At 39.8% G+C, this 22,467-nt stretch overlaps 1 protein-coding gene across 4 annotated transcripts in view; it reads left to right on the top strand.

Moving 5' to 3' along the window:
• GAS2 (growth arrest specific 2) overlaps nucleotides 1–22,467 on the top strand; it is a 180,297-nt gene that overhangs the window by 16,282 nt on the left and 141,548 nt on the right. For 2 of the 4 annotated variants that reach the window (XM_061406190.1, XM_061406195.1), the window contains exon 1: nucleotides 16,329–16,454. The exons of 1 other annotated variant lie outside the window; for it this stretch is intronic. The gene's annotated coding sequence lies outside the window, so the exon portion shown is untranslated. Of the gene's footprint in view, nucleotides 1–16,328; nucleotides 16,455–16,921; nucleotides 18,108–22,467 lie in introns of those variants that run through there. One more of the 4 variants, XM_061406193.1, reaches the window with a different exon arrangement.

Raw genomic sequence — 22,467 nt, 5'->3', positions numbered from 1 at the left:
ACTATAAAACCATAGCGTACACTAGTTGTTGATGTCTCTTCTGATTCTGGTTTTAGATTTTTGGGTTCTTAAACTTGGCTGTTGAAGAAGGCAATGGCACCCCACTCCAATACTCTTGCCTGGAAAATATCATGGACGGAGGAGCCTGGTAGGCTGCGTCCATGGGGTCGCTAAGAGTCGAACGAGACTGAGCAACTTCACTTTCACTTTTCACTTTCATGCATTGGAGAAGGAAATGGCAATCCACTCCAGTGTTCTTGCCTGGAGACTCCTAGGGACGGGGGAGCCTGGTGGGCTGCCGTCTATGGGGTCGCACAGAGTTGGACACAACTGAAGCGACTTAGCAGAAACTTGGCTGTATTTTCTGAAACTTCAAGTTTACCATCATCTTGTGAATTGCAGCAACACATGTCATTAATGAGAAGAGTTGGGTAACTGCCTTCGCTATTGTTCTTAATTCAGTACATGACAGACACTAGCACCAATTAAGAAGATCCGCCTTAGGCATAGAACACTGAAAATGTTATCTGATGATGCAAAGGAGATTGATGTGGGGGAGAAATAGGGACGAAAAAATAAAACAGAATTGTATAAAGGAGAAATTGAATGTGAAAAGGATATTCATATATTGGAGGAAAAAAAGAAATGTGTAAACCAGGTAAACTATAAAGAATGACTGGAATTAAAAAAAACAAAAACTTAAAAAGCATCTAGAAGTAAATTTTATGCTTTGACAAATCCACAACAAAGGGTAAAACAGTATTAAATGAAAACCATCTCCATGTTTTATTCATAAGCCATAAGTGTTATAAGCTAGAGAAAATGGCTTTTGGTGGAAATAGTCCAAGGTAGTTCAAGTTACAATGGATATCATGCAAAGGTGTTGCTTATTACTCTCCCACTAATGATGTCTGTCACTATTGTATGTGTGTGTATGTGTGCACGTGTGTGTTATAGCACTTCCAAGCTTTAATGCCCAACATCTTCATTTTTATTTTTACCCTAGTAAGGTTTTAATAACTCATGTCTTCTTTTTTAGTTGTAACTTTGACAATGTATTCTGAAATAAATTACAGAAATTCATGAGCACAGGGGCTTATGATTGTTGTTTTTCTATAGTGAGGAAATACAGATAGGAGATAGACGGAAGGAACATTTTAAGAGAAAGGACAGGAAGTAGAAAAAATCTAGAAATTATTTAAGAGGAGAGGAATTCTAGGAGTGTAGATGTGAAGAAAGGGAAGTAGTGAGGATAAAAACAGAGTTCTCCATCCCTTTTTTCTTGTTTTTATAAAACGTAAGGATTCTTTTCATGGCAGGACACATCAAAACACCTTGACCCTTGGATAGACGAAAGTCAGAATCCTTTGTTGCAGCTCCAAGCGAGAGAAGGCTGCCAGGCAGAGCCACAGAAGCAGTTTTATCCTGGCACAGGGTGCCAGCAAGCTGGAGCTGTAGGGGGCAGCCTCTGTATGGCAAACTGCTGGGCTGAGTTAGTTTTTGCTCCCTGTGAACTGGCTCATTTGAAATCTTTCGTGGACCCCCAGGGTATTGGCGAGGGGATCTCCCCGGTTCTGATTCCTGGCCCCATAGGGCAAGTCCACTGTGGTTCAGAGTATGTGAGCCTAATAAGGGAAGTGGTCAGGGTGCAGACGTAATTGGCTGCTCAGAGGGGAACTGACCAGACTCTCAACCCAGAGCCTGGAAACTGGGTCAAGACAGCATAAAAACAGTCAATTGCCACTATGGTATATTTTCTTGGACCAGAAAGGGAAATGAGCATATCCATGTGTGTGTGTGCTCAGTCACTCAATCATGTCCGACTCTTTGCGACCCCGTGGACTGTAGCCTGCCAGGCTCCTGTGTCAGGTACACACACACATGCACACAAAGAGAGCAGATACACTCTAAATATAAAGAAGGGAAAGAAGAACAGAGAAAGCTGTAGGGAAGGAAAAAGCAGGTTATCTCCTGAATCACAAATTCTTTATGAGCTTATTTTCTTTCTTAACCTCTAGGTCACGACTCCTGTTTCTTCACACTCTTTCTTCCCCAAGGCATTGGTTGTCAAATGCAGCAGCCAATCATGTGAGCCTTATACCTTGGTCCATAATCATCCATTATTCCTAAAACATTTTATGAAGATTTAAAATCACAATGTAGGAATGAACTAGGTCTCCCCAAGAGTTCTAAAACAATTGGTAACTAAACAATTAGAAATGAGAATATTTTTACTTGTGTTCAGCAATTCCCCAGTCTTGTAGGTGAGAGCCTTTATATAATCTGATGTATTTGTAAGGAGGAGGAATAGAAACTGAATACTTGTGTGTATACATAACATTTGCCTTTAAAAGACTCCGTTGTTTTTGATTCACACTCTTACTGGGCTCCACTGACCACACAAGAGCTTCCTTTGAATATCAAATAGCAATATCAAATTTATGCAAAACTAGAAACCTAGTTTCCACCCCACTCAAAACAAGATAAGGCAAAACAAAACAAGATGACTTCTTCCAAAGTCTTTTCCACTTCAGTAAACTACAGCATTCCTTACAGAAGAAATTTAGGGGTCCTCATTGTCTGTTTAGCACACTGCCTCGTCATCCATCACTGATAAAATTTAAGTCATAAATAAATTCATAGTGGAATATGTCATGCGTGATGTATTGTAGACTGGGATTTGATGCTCACATAATTCATCTTCATTACAAAATGTTTAAACTGAGAGAAAAGAGTGTGAAGCAAAGAGAAAAGAATAACCATTCAAAAGATATCCAGGATTCGATTCCTTACTCTAAGTCCAAGTCACCATTACCTCGCACCTGGATTATTACAATAGATATTAAACCATTTTCCCGGAACTTAATCAAAGTCTTCCTGCAGTCTGTTCTCTACCCAGGAGTGAGTGACAGCTTTAAACTGTAAATCTGATCACGTCACTCTGTTCAAATGCTGAGAGAAAGGCGAGTTCTTTACAAGGCCCTATGGGATCTGGACCACTGCCCTCCCCCTAATCTCTCTGACTTTTCCTTCTACTCACCCTTTACTCATCTCTGCCATAGGAGCCTTTTTGATTTTCTGGAACATTTGATTTGCAGCATTCCCCTGCCTCAGTGACTTTGCACTGGCTGTTCCTCTGTCTGCAGTGGTCCTTAGGGAATCTGCATAGTGCACTTACTTCCTTTGGGTTTTGGCTCAGATGTCACTTTATCAGTGAGGCCTGCCATGACCACCTATAACATCTGCCATTTCTCAGCAATTTCCATCATGTTTACCCCATACTTTATTTTTCTGCAGAGCCCATCTATTGTCACTTGATATGTTGTATATTAGTTTTATTGGATTATTTGTTTAATTTCTGTCTTACTTTGGGAAAATATAAGTTCTATGCAGTTAGGGACTTTGCCTCAGAAAAAAACAAGGCATGCCACATTAATTTGTTGCTAGCAGAATAAATGATACTTTAAAGGGAAAGATGTTTCAGAAAAAAGATTCTTCTTGATTTTCTATTCAACATATGTAAAGAGATACAAGATATAATATTGATTTTCTATTCAATGTATGTAAAGAGATAAAAATCCTAGTTAATATATGTAAATGAACAGTGGCTACATTTGTTATGTTGGAGAAGGAAATGCAACCTACTCCAGGATACTTGCCTGGAAAATTCCATGGACAGAGGAGTTTGGGGGGCTATAGTTCATGGGACTGTAAAGAGCTGGACAGTGCTGAGCATATCCGCATGCATGCACATTTGTTATATCGCAAGATTAGTTGAATATTTACATTTATTTTGTATTAACATCTTTTGGTGCTTAAACATGTACTGAAAGTATATGTCAGAACTCAAGTCATCATACTTCATTTCAACTAGAATATAGTGAAATGTTGGCTTTCCTCATAGCTCAGTCGATAAAGAATCTACCTGCAATGCAGGAGACCCGAGTTCAATTCCTGGGTCAAGAAGATCCCCTGGAGAAGGAAATGGCAACCCACTCCAGTATTCTTGCCTGGAGAATCCATGGGCAGAGGAGCCAGCAAGCTGTAGTAGATGAGGTCACAAGAGTTGGACACGACTTAGCAACTAAACCACCACAGTGAAATACTACTTTCATTTTTTTTCTTTTTCTTTTCAAGTTAATACATGATTATTTTCATCCTAGCATCTTAATTTGCATGGAACATGATGGAATTTAGATTGCTGAGAATCAAGGATTAGAATATTTAAATCAGCACCAATGCTTCTTTCCATCTATTTCCCCTGTGATGGTTAATTTTATGTGTCATTCTGACTGGGTCACAGGGTGCCCAGATATTTAGTCAGACATTATTCTAGTGGCTCTTTGAATGAGATCAACATTTCAGTTGGTAGACTGAGTAAAGCAGATTGTCCTCCCTAATGTGGGTGGGCTTTATCCAATCAGTTGAAGGCATGAATAGAATCAAAAAGCCCGAATCTCCTCAGAGTAAGTGAGAATTTCTCCTACCTGACTGGACTTTGAACTGGAATATTACCCTTTTCCTGCCTTCAGAATCAAATTGAGACCTTGCTCTTGCTGGCTCTTGAAGAAACTGCTGGTCTTCAGACTGGAACTGCATCATTAGCTTTCCTGGGACTCCAGATTTGCCAGCTCACCCTGCAGATCTTGGGATGTCAGCATCCATAATCGTATAAGCCAATTCTATTTAATATGTGTCTTTCAGTCTCTAGGCTATTTAGTCTGTTTAGGTTGCAAGAGCCAATTAAATAGCTGTCTGCCTAGACTCCCATCTGTCCTCTCCTACAGCTAATTCCAAAAGATGAGATAATTTTGTGCAGAGTTTGAAACCTTCTCTTCACTTTTCCTACTCAAAAGCCTTTTCTCAGTGTCTCCTGCTGTGTTCTTTGTGTGAGTTCTTTCTCATGCTGCTATAAGGGATTTGGCTTAATTCTATGCGATGTGGAACCTCTAGCTGAGTTAGGATACCTGACAGAAACAATGTGAGTTAGTTGTTCAGTCGTGTCTGACTCTTTGTGATCCCATGATCTCAGGAGATCACAGGGGAGCCCACCAGGTTCCTCTGTCCATGGAATTCTCCAGGCAAGAATACTAGAGTGGGTAGCCATTCCCTTTACCAGGGGATCTTCCTGACCCTGGGCTCAAACCCCAGGTCACCTGTAATACAGGCAAATTCTTTACCAACTGAGACACCAGGGAAGCCCAACAGAAACAGTATCCTCTTTTAAAAAATGATTCGACTTTTTTTTTCAGAGTATTTTATTATTACTTTCAAACATTTGAACATAAATTCAGTTAATGTGTAGACTCTGCTCCCTCCTTATAAAGAACGAGAAAAGAAAGCAAGGATAGAAGGAAGAAAGAAAGAAATGAAAAAAGGGAGGGAGGAAGGAGGGGAATGAACCCAGACCTTCAAACCAGTCAAACTCAGACATGAATCTGACTCCTACCTGTGTGGTTTAATGGCTCATTTTCCCTATTAACCTATGATCTGATCCTGCAACTTCATCTATATAGAAAAATTACACAGAGGAGATAGAAGAATGGATGATTAAATAATGAATGTCCAAATATGGATTTCTAAAGGGTGTATAATGTAATGTCATATTCAGAGAAAGGATACATAAAATTCTCTGATCTTCTCTATTTTTAATGATGATAACTTCTTTATCCCAGAGAATTCTTTATAATGAGTCAATAAGATGATTTAGTTCCTTGGTTAATAATAAAATACCTAGCTTTTTTTTCTGAGCTTCTCAGGTGACTCAGTGGTAAAGAATCCAACTGCCAATGCAGGAGATTCAGGAGACACAGGTTCAATTCCTGGGTTGGGAAGATACCCTGAAGGAGAAAATGGCAACCTACTCCAATAATCTTGCCTGAAGAATCCCATGGACAGTGGAACCTGGACCTGACAGGCTACAGTCCATAGGGTCACAAAGAGATGGACATGACTGAGGACACAGCCTTAATGTCACACTTGCAATATGTCAGACAGTAAACTAAATATTTTTGGCTTCCCTGGTGGCTCAGTCAGTAAAGAGTACAGCTGTATTGCAGGAGACCCAGGTTTGAGGTATCCTTTAGAAGGAAATGGCAACCCATTCCAATATTCTTGCCTGGGAAATCCCATGGACAGAGGAGCTGTAGTCCATGGGGTCACTAGAGTCAGACATGACTTGGCGACTCTACTACCACTACCAAACTATTTTACATGTATTATTATTATTTTATATAATGTTCAAGAATGCTCAAACTACCGCACAATTGCACTCATCTCACATGCTAGTAAAGTAATGCTCAAAATTCTCCAAGCCAGGCTTCAGCAATATGTGAACCGTGAACTTGCTGATGTTCAAGCTGGTTTTAGAAAAGGCAGAGGAACCAGAGATCAAATTGCCAACATCCGCTGGATCATGGAAAAAGCAAGAGAGTTCCAGAAAAGCATCTATTTCTGCTTTATTGACTATGCCAAAGCCTTTGACTGTGTGGATCACAATAAACTGTGGAAAATTCTGAAAGAGATGGGAATACCAGACCACCTGATCTGCCTCTTGAGAAATCTGTATGCAGGTCAGGAAGCAACAGTTAGAACTGGACATGGAACAACAGACTGGTTCCAAATAGGAAAAGGAGTTCGTCAAGGCTGTATATTGTCACCCTGTTTATTTAACTTCTATGCAGAGTACATCATGAGAAACACTGAGCTGGAAGAAGCATAAGCTGGAATCAAGATTGCCGGGAGAAATATCAATCACCTCAAATATGCAGATGACACCACTCTTATGGCAGAAAGTGAAGAGGAACTAAAGAGCCTCTTGATGAAAGTGAAAGTGGAGAGTGAAAAAGTTGGCTTGAAGCTCAACATTCAGAAAACGAAGATCATGGTATCTGGTCCCATCACTTCATGGCAAATAGATGTGGAAAACAGTGGAAACAGTGTCAGACTTTATTTTTCTGGGCTCCAAAATCACTACAGATGGTGACTGCAGCCATGAAATTAAAAGGCGCTTAGTCCTTGGAAGGAAAGTTATGACCAACCTAGATAGCGTATTCAAAAGCAGAGACATTACTTTGCCAACAAAGGTCTATCTAGTCAAGGTTATGGTTTCTCCGGTGGTCATGTATGGATGTGAGAGTTGGACTGTGAAAAAAGCTGAGTGCCGAAGAATTGATGCTTTTGAACTGTGGTATTGGAGAAGACTCTTGAGAGTCCCTTGGACTGCAAGGAGATCCATCCAGTCCATTCTGAAGGAGATCAGCCCTAGGATTTCTTTGGAAGGAATGATGCTGAAGCTGAAACTCTAGTACTTTGATCAACTCATGCAAAGAGTTGACTCATTGGAAAAGACTTTGATGCTGGGAGGGATTGGGGGCAAGAGGAGAAGGGGACGACAGAGGATGAGATAGCTGGATGGCATCACTGTCTCGATGGACGTGAGTCTGAGTGAACTCCGGGTGTTGGTGATGGACAGGGAGGCCTGGCGTGCTGCGATTCATGGGATCGCAAAGAGTCGGACACGACTGAGCGACTGATCTGATCTGATCTGATCTGATATAATGTTCAACTAATGCCTATGAGAGGGGCTATTTGTTAACTCCACTTCACAGATGTGGAAATCGATAGAAAGGTTAAGTAATTTGCTGTGGTTTTCAGCAAGTGAAGAAGTTAGAACCTGACCTGTCTGTCTCCAAATCTGGACTTGGTTATTATTTTAACTGCAGTGACAATTATTAGCACAATTCGTATGTCTGTTCCTTGGCAGCTTCAGTGGGAATAATGGTCACTGAAATCTCTTTGCAAATGGCTCGAGAGTCCATGTGGCTATGGTGGTAACAGCAGGAGGGCACCAGTTCCTAATGCCAAGAGAAGCCCTGTGACCCTGACCCTTTCCTGCACAGTTCATTCACTTCGATTTAGATGTACTATTTTCTTGGCTTGTTGCTCACTCTACTCTTTGGTACTAGGAAAGTCCTTTGATAAGTTTATGACTCATTTCTCTGTTTCATATAAATCAGCAGTAGCAAAGATTCCATGTTTGTGTAAGTTACAGTCTCAGTAATGGAAGTTTCAGCAAGTTTTCTCATCTTTCAACAAAATACAGATGGTCCTCAGCTTAGGATGGTTCAACTTATGATTTTTTGATTTTAAGATGGTGCCAAAGCAAAATGCATTCAGTAGAAAGCAGGCTTCAAATGTTGAATTTTTATATTTTCCCAGGCTGGTGATATTCTGTTACTCTCTCACGATGCGGGGCAGCCACAGCTCCTCGTCAGTCATGTGACCTCCGTGTAAACAACTGATACAATCACAACCATCCTGTACCCATGCAACCATTCTGTTTTTCACTTTTAGCACAGTCGTTGATAAATTTCATGAGATTTTCAATACTGCATTATAAAATAGGCTTTGTGTTAGATGATTTTGTCCAACTATAAGCTAATGTAAGTGTTCTGCGCGTGTTTAATATAGGTTAGGCTGCTGCTGCTGCTAAGTCAATTCAGTCGTGTCCAACTCTGTGCGACCCCATGGACTGCAGCTTACCAGGCTTCTCTGTCCATGGGATTCTCCAGACAAGAACACTGGAGTGGGTTGCCATTTCCTTCTCCAATGCATGAAAGTGGAAAGTGAAAGTGAAGTCGCTCAGTAATGTCTGACTCTTAGCGACCCCATGGACTGCAGCCTACCAGGCTCCTCCATCCATGGGATTTTCCGGGCAACAGTACTGGAGTGGGGTGCCATTGCCTTCTCCCATAGGTTAGGCTAAGCTATGACATTTGGTAGGTTAGGTATATTAAAGTAACTTACAATATTTTCAGCTTAAATGACACAGTAACCCCATTATAAGGGGAGGAAAACTTGTCATCCTAAATTTATAATTATCAGGGTTAAAAAACAAATGGATAACTGTACCAATGTCTACTTGCAGTAGAGTCCCAAGAAATGTGACAGGAAAATTTCATTTATAATGTAAATGTGTCTATCCACAATGATGCAAAATTAATAGCTGTTGCCATCTTTACATTGGGATTTCCATTTAGTTCCCTTTTGATGGGCACAGTTCCCCCTTCTGTCTCATCAACCTGCTTGAACCTCATCAACCCTAGGGAGTTCCTGCTCTCTAGGGACTTACAATTTAGTACAGGAGATAGGTGCATAAGAACACAATCACGATACTACATCCTCAATGAGGTATAAAAGAAATAGAAAATATCCCAGAGCCCTGGACCCAGAGGCACAGCAACATTCGGCCAGGGAAATCAAGAGAACCACAAAGAGGGTGATGATTAAGCTGATCTTCATGGAAGAAGAAATCTGATTTCTTCAAAGGGAGAAAGTAAAAGGTAAAGATCATTTGAGTCAGCATGAGCAAAGGCATGGAGGTGTGAGGTGTACAGTGTTGGGGATATTGTGACGGATATTACATCATGTCGTCTACTGCTGAGAATATATGTATGCACATCTGTTCTGTTCTTTATAATGAAACCATCTGTTCATTGATGTTCTACCTCAATTTTGATTGATTTTCTCCTCAGCTTAGTTTTTAAGTCAGATATTTTTTTTTCAAACTGTGGGTTGTGAAATAAATTTAGTAGCTCCACGCAGCATTTCTTTTCAACTGAATGGCACAGAAAAGATTAAAACCAAACAGAAAAATATCAGAGTGCATTAATTGGGGAAGGTAAGTACTGTTTTGTGAAACATGTTTTGGTTGTGTTCTGAGTGTGGTTTCATATGTCTGTTCCATAATGTATTTCTTATTGTGGATCATGGTTAAAAAAAAAAAATTTTTTTTTGAAAGCCCCTGAAGTAGTAATATTTTCTATTACTTTTCACTCACTCATAGTATTGGTTATGATTAAACCTTGAGTCCAAGTCAACCTTGGTTTTTAATGAAGTGACAGGTGACATAGACTGACCTCATTTATAAACCTGGCACAGAGGCATGCATCTGTTTTACTGAAATCTACTTGCATTTAACCAGGTGAAATGATTCGAACTTGGAAATGAAACCATCATTTATAATGTTATTTTAACATTAGTTTTTTCTATTCCAGTTCCAAACTACTAAATTCAAAACAATATATAAAAATCTAACCAATTAAGTAGTAAGCCTCCTAACAGATTGGCTTCTTCTATAATGGTCATCTGTCCATTCAGCAATTATTTATTGAGCGCTTACTCTAAGGCTTAATGGTATTTAAGATGCTGGAGATGAAAGCGGTGTAAAAAAAACAAAGTTATAAAAATATTTCATTTAGACATTAAATTCAAACTTCTTTCAATTAGGATAGCATGATATTTTAATAAAAGATTTAATAGAAACAAACCACACAAATATTTGGAAAAATAAAAAACACAACTCTGACCTACACAAGAAGAATCACATAACTGTATATATTGCATAGGATATTTTTAAACTAGACAAGATACATGATATATTTCATGAAATGATTTCAGTCTATCCCCTGTGTAAAAATTAGAAGACATATGCTCATATATAACACACATTTTGCAAAAATATGGGTTTTGCCCAGTAGGGAACGGATATCTGTGCTACTGTTGTGTTATACTTATAAAGTTTAAAGTTCTCCATTGAGAGTAAGTTGCATATCAAACTGATAGTAAATCTTAAACTTTTCCTGAGAAATTTCTCCCATTTAATTTATCCTTTGTAGCTTTATATATGAACAGTGATGAAAAGTAATAGCATTGACTTTTTATCCCTAACAGTATTTGTAATTTTCATAGTAGGACTTATAAAATCCACTTTGTTTGTCTTTTGACATTTGAAAAATTTTATTTCAATGTAAAGCAATTGAAGGCCTATATCACAGGCCAAGACACTAGCTAGGTAGGCAAATATATTTTGCAGCCCTAATAAATTATTTCAATAAAACATAAATAAATGTTTTCACTTATTACATTGCTTTAAGTTAGTGAATCATCCACTTATTACATTTCTTCAGCACCATTGCATGTCTTTATGCTGCTTTCTGTATCATTTTTCTTACATCTAAAGCTATCACTTGTCATCTTTAAGTGCCCTTTTGAAGCTATTCATGGATGGGAGAACGTCTTGGTCACCTTTGGAAATTTATTTTACTTTAATCCAGTGTCTCTTCCCACATTATTTAACTTATTTCAAAATTCTCGGTAATCTCCATCATGTATTGAAGGTTTGTCCCACTTTTTAGAATAAGTGAATGTAATTATTTCCATGAGTGGGGAGTTGGGGTTGAGGAGTGAGGGGAAGTTAGCCTATAAATAAGGAAAAAAAAATAATTGTATTGATCACTTTAAACATATATGTATATATACACTCATATGCATATATACTTACATTTAGAGAAAAGGCATGGTTCCTGTTCAAGACAACATTGAAAGTTCAGACACCTGAAACACACAGTAACCCAGGAATTCTCAATATTAGAGTCTCCAAAACTGTGATAACTTAAAGAGGAAAAAAAAGTTTGTTTTCTTTAAATTTGGTTTGACTTTTTTTTTATTATTAACTAGATTGTCTTTAGTTTTTCTTATTAACTAGATTGTCTTTAGTTTTATTAACTAGATTGTCTTTAGGCAATGCCAAAGAGTGCTCAAACTACGGACAATTGCACTCATCTCACACGCTAGTAAAGTAATGCTCAAAATTCTCCAAGCCAGGCTTCAGCAATACGTGAACCGTGAACTTCCAGATGTTCAAGCTGGTTTTAGAAAAGGCAGAGGAACCAGAGATCAAATTGCCAACATCCGCTGGATCATGGAAAAAGCAAGAGAGTTCCAGAAAAACATCTATTTCTGCTTTATTGACTATGCCAAAGCCTTTGACTATGTGGATCACAATAAACTGGAAAATTCTGAAAGAGATGGGAATACCAGACCACCTGACCTGCCTCTTGAGAAATTTGTATGCAGGTTAGGAAGCAAAAGTTAGAACTGGACATGGAACAACAGACTGGTTCCAAATAGGAAAAGGAGTACGTCAAGGCTGTATATTGTCACCCTGCTTATTTAACTTCTATGCAGAGTACATCATGAGAAACACTGGGCTGGAAGAAGCACAAGCTGGAATCAAGATTGCCAGGAGAAATATGAATAACCTCAGATATGCAGATGACACCACCCTTATGGCAGAAAGTGAAGAGGAACTAAAGAGCCTCTTGATGAAGGTGAAAGAGGAGAGTGAAAAAGTTGGCTTAAAGCTCAACATTCAGAAAACGAAGATCATGGCATCTGGTCCCATCACTACATGGGAAATAGATGGGGAAACAGTGGAAACAGTGTAACACTTTATTTTTGGGGGCTCCAAAATCACTGCAGATGGTGACTGCAGCCATGAAATTAAAAGACGCTTACTCCTTGGAAGAAAAGTTATGACCAACCTAGATAGCATATTCAAAAGCAGAGACAGTACTTTCCAACAAAGGTCCGTCTAGTCAAGGCTATGGTTTTTCCTGTGGTCATGTATGGATGTGAGAGTTGGACTGTGAAGAAAGCTGAACACTGAAGAACTGATGCTTTTGAACTGTGGTATTGGAGAAGACTCTTTAGAGTCCCTTGGACTGCAAGGAGATCCAACCAGTCCATCCTAAAGGAGATCAGCCCTGGGATTTCTTTGTAAGGAATGATGCTAAAGCTGAAACTCCAGTACTTAGGCGAAGAGTTGACTCATTGGAAAAGACTCTGATGCTGGTAGGGATTGGGGGCAGGAGGAGAAGGGCACGACAGAGGATGAGATGGCTGGATGGCATCACTGACTTGATGGACATGAGTCTGAGTGAACTCCGGGAGTTGGTGATGGACAGGGAGGCCTGGCGTGCTGTGATTCATGGGGTCGCAAAGAGTCAGACACAACTGAGTGACTGAAGTGAACTGAACTGAGATTGTCTTTATTGTCTAGACAATAATTTACACTCACTGAACATTTTTTTTTTAATTTGTAGAAAATTGCCTTACAATTTTTTTGTTGGTTTCTGCTGTACAGCAGTGCTAGTCAGCCATAATTATACATATATATATATATATGTAATTATGTGTGTGTGGGTATATGTGTCTGTCTGTGTGTATAGATATGTATAAGTATAGCTATATGTACATATGATGTTTACATATATATATATATATCCCCTCCTGAGCCTCCCTTCCCTCCCCTCATCCCATCTCTCTAGATCATCACAGAGTGCCAGGTGTTCCCAGTGTTATTTAGCAACTTCCTACTAACAATCTGTTTTAAACATGATAATATATGTATGTCAATGCAACTTTCTCTATTCATCCCACCCTTCCCTTCCCGCACTGTGTCCAAAGTCCATTCTCTACTAGGTTCATCAGTAACATTTTTCTAGATTCCATAGATAGATGTTAATATATGATAGTTGTTTTTCTGACTTACTTCACTCTGTATAAGAGGCTCTAGGTTCATCCACCTTCATTACAATTGACTCAGATTTGTTCCTTTTTATGGCTGAGTCATATTCCATTGTATAAATGTACCACGACTTCTTTATCCGTTCATCTGTCTATGGACATCTAGGATGCTTCCGTGTGCTAGCTATTATAAATATTGCTGTGATGAACATTGGGGCACATGGGTCTTTTAGAATTACGGTTTTCTCAGTGTGTATGCCTAGTAGTGGGATTTCAGGCTCATATGGTAGATGTATTTCTAGTTTTTTAAAGAAAACGCCATACTGTTTTCCATAGTGGTTGCATCAGTTTACATCCCCACTTATGCCATTATGTTTCAAGAATGTATTTAGACACTTTTCACTCCATTAGGTGAGACATTAGCTTCCTTGACCTTCACATGAGGGAAGTTATCATCGAGTCACTAGGATTTCCTAACACAAATGTGTTTAGGTTGCGAACAAGGCAAGACAATTCCTGGGCAAAAAGGTTTTCTGACAGATTTTTATAAGTGACGGATTGGAATACATAAGTAGAAATTTGATTTTCAAAAACACAAAATAAAGATCAAGTGGAAAAAATCAAATGAAAATCCACTTTGCTGCCTCTTCAGAAATCTTTTGTGTTACTTCTCTTTTGTCACCAGAAGAATATTCAGTATTCAGTATCAACTCTTAGATACTAAGAGAGAAAATACATATTTCTCCTCGTATTTTTCTTTTGGCTTTTGCTCAAAGGACAGAGGGTCTGATATAATGGAGAATTTAAAATGTAAAATACCTGGAAGAAAGAGGCATAAAAGGGAGTAATTTGGATGATGATCCTCTCCCAGTGCTTCTGGAAGACTCCTGATTGTCCCAAGTTGGGTTTAACAAATTCCCTTAATCAACAAAATTATTGTCTTTGCACTTCACTTTTTAAAATATCAATGTTGAATGATGTGACAAGAAAATTTATATAGATAGTAGAAGAGAATCTGAGCTTTTGAAAATCTAGGTGTTAAACTTTTTAAACTTTTATTATATGCTTTGGATATACTTAATTTATTGGCTGGTGATATTTTGATCATGAAAAATTGTCAAGGATGTTTGATTTTACTTCCATTTTGTAGGTTTAGAAACTAACAGTTCTTTGTTGGGGCTCTAGGAACACTCATATCTGTCTGGTTAAATTTTGAAAAAAATATTATTTTGACAGTGATTACTCAAATTCATCAGTAATCCATTCTGTATGTTTTGTTGTTATTGAGGCATATGTAAGCAGTAAGGTAGGCCTTTTTATGATGCCGTTTCTCCTTAAAATGAGGAATGGCTCCCCCCCCCCGCTTTTATGGGGAAGCCCAAGGAGAAATACGGAGCTAACTGCAATACCCAATTGAACTAAAATAAAAAGCTTAGAGTTCAGTTTCACCAAACTTTTCCATCTGTTTTCTCCCCTTCATGATTTGCCCTGCTACTACAACCAAAGAACTGATTAAGTTTCTAGATGTTTTAGAGCAAATAACCATTTCCAGATGAAAGCAACAATAAGTGCAAAATGAATTTTTCCAATTATATTTAAAATTATCCACATCACTTGGCTGTTGTCTACGCACGGGTAGTTTCTTTTGTGTGTGTGAGGTGTTGGGGAGGTTGGGGTGGGGTGGTGGTATATTGTGCTTGGTCGCTCAGTTGTGTCAGACTCTTTATGAAGCCATGGACTGTAGAATTCATGGGGGTTCTCCAGGCAAGAATACTGGAGTGGGTTGCCATGCCCTCCTCCGGGAGATCTTCCCAATCCAGGCATGGAACCCAGGTTTCCCGCATTGCAGGCAGATTCTTTACTGTCTGAGCCACCAGGGAAGCCCAAGAACACTGGAGTGGATAACCTATCCCTTCTCCAGGAGATCTTCTCTACCCAGCAATCAAACAGGAGTCTCCTGCATTTGTAGGCACATCCCTTACCAGCTGAGCTTCACCGTTTTAAACATGGTATCCAAGACAAGTTTAGAATACCTGTGCCATACCATCCTTGGATGGAGATGCTTGTGAAACTGATGAACAGATGAACAATAACAACAACAAAAAGTGATCCTTTTCAACAACATTCCATGGAAAGGAGTAACTAACTGGAGGGAATTAGGACCCTGAGTTCAAGAGGTCACATGCCTACTAGAGGTGAAGGAGACAGACAGTTGCACGTCTGTCTGTCTGCTTCACAGGAAGACTTTTCATCTCAGAATAGTGCCCTAATAAACAACAGTTGGAGAAAATTGTCTGTGACATTCAACGTAATGCTGAGCCCAGACTGAGAGAAGGAAAGGTGGAATTGTATTTCCTTGTGTAAAGCGAAAACAGCGGCCATGAATAACAGCCTCTTATACAATCTGATATTTAAAGGGAATTGTAAGAAATCAAACTGTTCAATTTGGAACGAAGAGTGGCCGAAGTTACTGGAAAGCTCATGTCTCCGAGTCTGCAAAAATCACTGGCCAGGAAAGCAAAACTTTTCCAACACCCAATTTTAATATTGTGCTAAAGCCATTGACTCTGTGAAAAACCCTGAGTTAAATATGATCTCCACCCGCCCCCCCCCACACCCCCGCCTCTCCCGCCCCCTTCTCTCTTAGGTTAGTGTTTGGGGGACCTGGAGGGGGCTGGAGCTTGGCCCCAACCTCGGAATTGCTGCCAAGGGCTTGTAATACAATCTCTCCCCGTTTGAAGGGTAAATCAGTGTCAACTGCGTTTGCTGTCCACCAGAAAAAGTAAGCATTTGACTTCCGCTCGGTCTGCGTGGACTGATGAAATGTAGGAAATCTGTTTCTGGCAGCGGGGCGGGGGTAAAAATCGTTTTCCCAAACAGCACCGAGAGGAGCCATCAGAGAAGTATGAAGAGGGGCCGTGCGGCTGGAGCTGCCGCCGCCGCCGCCGCCGGGCTGCTTGGGTGCGGAGAGCTGCTGCAGCAGCACGCGCGCAGGGAGGGGGCCGGCCCCGAGACGCCGCGCGAGCCCAGCCCGCAGCCCCGGCGCCGCTGAGCGCCGCCAGCAGCCCAGCTCCGGACGTGGGGTGAGCAGGCGGGCGGGCCCCGCTCGCAGACGCCGCCGCCGCCACCCTCTTGCCGCCGCGGTGTGCGCACTCTGCATCCCAGCCCGGGGGACGGCGGGGGTGGTGGGGGCGTCCTGGCAAATAACCTCGGGGACGCGGGTGGGAAGGGTGGCGTGCTGCGGACTGCGGGACGGGCTCTGGCTCTGGGTGGGTGATCACTACAGCGGGGGACCCTCTGACTCCCCGGAAGCAACCATGTGTTCCTCATCCCTATTGTGGAGGAGTCCCAGCGACCGCCGCCTAGAGAAGCCCCCGCTGGGGGCGGCTCAGCCAACCAGCTACCGAAGTAGGGACTTCTAATTAGCACGATCGTAAATGCACACTTATGCAGTCTTGCAGAAGGGTCCTTGTCTGCTTGCTCAGCGTTGTCTCTCATGGAGGAGAGGAGGGCGGAGGGGGGATGGTCTTAGTGGATTGATCCTGAGTGTTTTACTTGAGTCCGGGAGGGAGGACGGGTTGGGAGGAAACAATGAGACACGCGTGATTTGGGGTGATGCTGTGTCCCATTGATGAATTTGACAGAGTTGAGCTTTTATTACATGGATAAACAAACGCTAGGTTAGCCTATGAATCAACCTCCTTTGGGGAGATTTTTGGATCCAAAGAGCAAGGTTTTGGAATCTGGAATTGTTCGGGGAGCCGAAGAGCCAGCTTGGCTTTGGAAGCATTAACTATCCTGGCAAGATTAAATTCTATACGCCGAATAAACTGCCATTAGCGTAGCCCAGGGACTTCCCTGGGGGATCAGATGGCAAGGCATCGGCCTGCAATGCGGGAGACCTGGGTTCGATCCCTGGGTTGGGAAGATCCCTTGCAGGAGGGCAGGGCAACCCACTCCAGTATTGACTGGAGAATCCTCATAGACAGAGGAGCCTGGAGGGCTACAGTCCATGGGGTCGCCAAGAGTCGGTCGCGACTGAGCGACTACACACACACACACACACACACAGCCTAGCCCAGACATTTCTACTGTCTTATAGAGGAAACAAAAGCAGAGGTTAACAGATTCTGTTTTCTACCTTATGGTATAATAGGGTTAGGGAAGAGGAGTGGTTGTCCATTAAACTCTTTGGAAATCAAAGCTTTTCCTCCCTACCACCCTTTTCATCTTCATCCTCTCAGCCCCTGCATCTTCATCCTCTTACAGTCAAGTGTTTGCAAAACTTTACTATCTCTCTTGTCATCTCCTTCCTCTCCCCAAGATCCCTCTTCAGCAAAGCCAGATCAACTCTGGGAGATCTTTGCCCAGGAAATAAGATCTGCATGTGTACAGGAACACCCATTAGGCTGCCTAGTGTTAAATAAAGGCTCAGACAGGTCGGAGGTGCCAGCCAGGCAGAGGAAGTCCACCTTCCCTCCCCACCTATCCCCTGAGATTCACAGAGGCCAGGCTGAGAACCATCCCACCTGCTCACTGCCTTTCTCTCCCAGCCTCTTAGCAGTGTGGACACTGATTAACTCCAGCTGGAATCTGGTTTGCCCAGCCTGTCTTTGAAATTGATCAATGAGTTCCTTCTCAAGGAATGCTCCCCCCTAACTGTGGAGGAGGAGGAGGTGGTGACTGTGGTGGTCCTCTCCAACATGGGCATCCTGGTTCTCAGTGCCTAAGACAAGGTAAGGGACAGACATCTGAGGCATGGGACAGGCAGCCTTTGCAATGCACACTGCAGGCTTTGCATAAGCTCCCTGAGTGGGCTCTGAAAGCTTGCATTTCAGCTTGTGTGCTGCTAAACTTGGGGTTTAGTTCTTCATTTTAGCCCTAACCACCATACTTTGTGATGTGGGCTGTACTTTGCTGGGAAATAAATTTACAAGACACACTTTAATCTGGTACAAAAAGTTATGTGATTGCCACTGAGTTTCCTAGTATGTTGGTAGGAAATCTTAGTTAAACTTGCAGTTATGGCACAATGTCAGCTCTTCTATTTAAGTATGTTATGCATAATTTTAGGAAGGCCAAAGTTACCTTGGTTGAAGTCAAACAATGAGATTCTAACAAATTTGTTTGCAGGGGGAGTTAAAACTGGAGCCTATGGTAAGGTTATTTTGGTATCTTTGTGGTTTTGATATGGTGGTACAGAGATCCTGCTGTTTCCTTTAATTTCTGCTAGACAGCTATCAAGATTTTCCACTCAGTGTTTTCTGACTAGAGAAAAGAACTGGAGAAAGGTAGAAAATATCTCTTGGCAAAAAGAGTAAGATGCTTGTGTAATGTTTCTGTCCTAAATCTTTTCAGAGTCAAGTCAGTTGAGTTTTTACGTACGCTCTCCCCTTACATGAGAGTACATATATATTCAACAGAATGTAGAACTCTGCTAACTCTCAACTACATTATAGTTATGGAAAACAGAAATCTTTTTTTATTGCAAACAGTGCACACACACACATACGTACACATACAACATCTTTTTATGAATTAAAGTTCAACTTAGATGAATTTGGATGTAAGTCCTTAAATATCCTAATTGATTAATGACTTTCAGATGGCTTTCTATTCAAATAAAGTCTGAAATTTATCTGGTAGGAGTCCAAGAACGAGCTAAATTGTTTGAAAGAATGGTTTAGTAGAATTTAAAAAAACAGCAAAGCTTTAAATATCTTTTATGCCAAGAAAATACAAGAAATTAATTCCCACTCAGTCTTAATTTTTTGGTTATGATTTGAGAAGGAATTATTATTGCAGGTGTACCATCATTTGGTTAAAGGCAAATCATCATGGGGCTGAACGGTAAGAAAGAGACTCCTGAAAGAGAGTTAGCATTCTTTGAGTGTTAGCATATCCTAGCAGGAGGGCTTGGATAGGATACCTTTAATGACTGTGACTAAATAGACTTGTTACTTCGGCCAAAACATCTTAAGCCTACAGTCCCTTTTAATTACCATGAATTTGGCTGGTAAGTCTAAGACCCATTTGAGTTTAAAGATTTCATTACGTAATTAGGAAAAGTAGTAACTAGTATCATTTTGCCTTTATGCTTGGCACTTTTCAATTTCAGACAAGTTGCTCACTCCCCTTAGCCAGAAGCAAAGGTCCATTTACAAGATCTAAAATTACCTTCCTGGTTAAATTTTGGACTTTTATTCTCTGTAAAATTTTGCATTCCTGACATTGGTTGAGAATATATAGCTTTGTAGAGCTATTATTGGTCAGCCAAAATGAATCCCATAGATGTAAAGAACTCAGAATGATGAAAGAGCCATCTAGAGCCATCCTTGGTTGTTAATTTTTTGAGTCTAACTTGAAAGAGAGCATTTTCTACGTTGGGAATTTTGAAGGGTGTTTGACTTAAGGTGTTTTTATTTATTTAATTTTCATTTTAAAAGAAATTGGCCTATTAAATTTGTTTTCTTCATGCTTTACTCCTATAGCACACAAAACTGACTAGATAAAAGTGAGGTCAATGCTCTAAATGAGAACAAAGGTGGCCTGTAGTGATAGGACCCTTGACTGTGGGTTCATTAGCACTCTGTTTTAAATGGCCACAGTGAGGCATCTGTGTGTGTGTGTGTGTTGGCGGGGGTGACATCTGTCACATTTAATTTAAAAGATACGGCATTCCTCGATCTTAATGGCTTATAAGTCTTTGCTGCTAAAGTGAAGTGTAATATGTTACCAAAATTTGCTGTCAAAAACACATGTAAATTACCCATCTTGGAGCTCAACATTTCATTCATCATCTTGGGGTCTTCATACCTCTCAATATGAAGAAAAGTTGGGATTTTCAATTATTTATGGTTTTATTTCACCAATACTTTATCTTTTTTTTTTGGCTATACCATTCCTTTTCCAAAATCTTAGTTCCCTGACCAGGGATTGAATCCGCCCCTCAGTAGTGAAAGTGCAGAGTGCTAACCACTGGGACTGCCAGGAATTCTTCATCAATACTTTTATCAGTTTTCATTTCTCCCCCTTATCCTTTGTCTTTTCTTAGTGATTTAGAGTTCTACAAAGTATCCCTATTTTGTTACAAAATTTCTTTTCTTTCAAAAATAAGTCAATGGAAGCTTTATTTTGGCGTCTTTCCTATGGTGATGATTTCAATTTAGCAAGTATTTGTTGAATATAAAATATATGCCAAATACTGACACAAATATTTCATTTTCACAAGTGTATGTGAGGTGTTAGCCTCCAATGTACATACTGGAGAACTCAAGTACAAAGAGACAAAGTCACAGGGCTAGAATAGAACAACTACTAAATAGCAAGGTGGTACAGCTAGTATTTGACTTCACAACTTCTGATTCCAGCTCTAATATTCTGTTAATAAGGCTTCTTAACAGAATTAAATATCAGACAGTAGGGGTATGTGTTTCACTTTGTTCTTATTTTTCTTTCTTTCCAATTTATTTTCCATGCAATAATGTGATTTTTTAAAATAACATCAACAAAGACTAGAGATAGATCAGAAACCATTTTGATTATAATCAAAGAACAGCTCTAGGTGGCAAAAAAGTCTAGGTAACTTTTCTTCAGAGTCAAAACTGATGTCTTCAGCTGGGATTCTGAAACAACAGACTAAACCAAGTCTTCAAACATGTGATATTTTACTTACGGAGTCATTAATTTTTTCTTCTTCCCCCTGGGCTAGTTCAAGTCTCATCATATTCATAATGATTATTCCAGAATCACGTCTATGGAAAGAAAGAAAAAAAATACACACACACACATTCTTTGAAGAATTTTGTATTAAATTTCTGCATGTTTTTCCCTTTATTTTTCTGAATTCCGAATCCTGAGGGTTGATTTATCCATTTTTCGATAGACCCATAAAGTTTGGAGAAGCCATAGAAGAAGCTTTTGAATCCTTACTCCTTTTTTTCAAAGCATAGATTTTGCTTTGTATTACCAAAGTTACTTATCAAGTTTTAAAATATTTAGATTATAGAAATTTTAACAGTAACATCTTCCAGTATTTAGATATGTTCTAGAAGAAAGTGTTTTCTTTCTTCAAAACCTTTTTTTTTTTTTCAAGTCAGTGTATTGTTCATCATTTCATTTCCTATCTTTAAAAGCTACCCCTTGGCATCTCTAGTGGTTTTCACATACTTTTGAATATATTCAAAAGATCAGAAGTGACATTTCCCTTGTAATCTGTTCTTTGTGAGCTAATTCAACTCATTCAGATGGATTAAACATTTGTTGAAAATTATAAAACATTTATAATCCTGTAGTGATCTTTTTATCTGGATAATTTAAATTTATTTGACCTTTGCTCACCCCAATTTAATCCTTTCATTTGGAAACTGCTTCACCATGGGTAATTCTTTCACAGTCCAAATTTTGGTCCTGCTAGTTGGGCCCATGCCCATCTTTCCTGTTCATATCTCAGCCTCATTTAAATCCAAGACCACCAAGTAGTGACTCACAGCTAAACCGTAGAGTCAAGCCAAGTTTGACGGTGTTTTAAAATGTGAAAAAAGGATCAGAAGAATTTGGATGAAAATCCTAAGTTTTTTTCAAAAGGGACTTAAACAAGAAGAGTTCCTTAAACAAGAGTCCCTATATATGAGTGACTTTAGATTTCTACATATTTGGCATATGTTTAATCGTTTAACTTCTATCATATGCCAATTGCCCACTAAACTTTTCTCCACCTTTGTCACCTGGGAAAATATGATTCTGTTTTTTTTTTTTTTTTCGTTTTTTAAATATAATTTTGATTATACACAAAGCAGTATAACAAGCATTGCTGAATTATTGTTTTGACTTAATAATCACCTGTAAATATTAAAAGATAGTTTGAATTACATTTCTGGCAAAATATGGGACAGACTGCATGAGAAATAAATGTGCCACTGTCAAGGAAAATAAACCTTCACTGTTTAGAAGTATTGAGGGGACAGATTGTGTCCCTCTGGCTCATTGAAGCTGTTACATGCCATTAGGCTTACTGTAAACTATCCCTTGATGAATTCTCTGCTGGACAATGAGCTTAAGAATTTGAGGTGTCTTCTTGCTTTTACAAAGCAGAAT

Source organism: Bos javanicus, chromosome 29 (genome assembly GCF_032452875.1).
Source record: "Bos javanicus breed banteng chromosome 29, ARS-OSU_banteng_1.0, whole genome shotgun sequence".
Lineage (NCBI taxonomy): Eukaryota > Metazoa > Chordata > Mammalia > Artiodactyla > Bovidae > Bos > Bos javanicus.
Note: the sequence above shows the minus strand (reverse complement) of the source record. Positions and strands in the feature narration are given on the sequence as shown.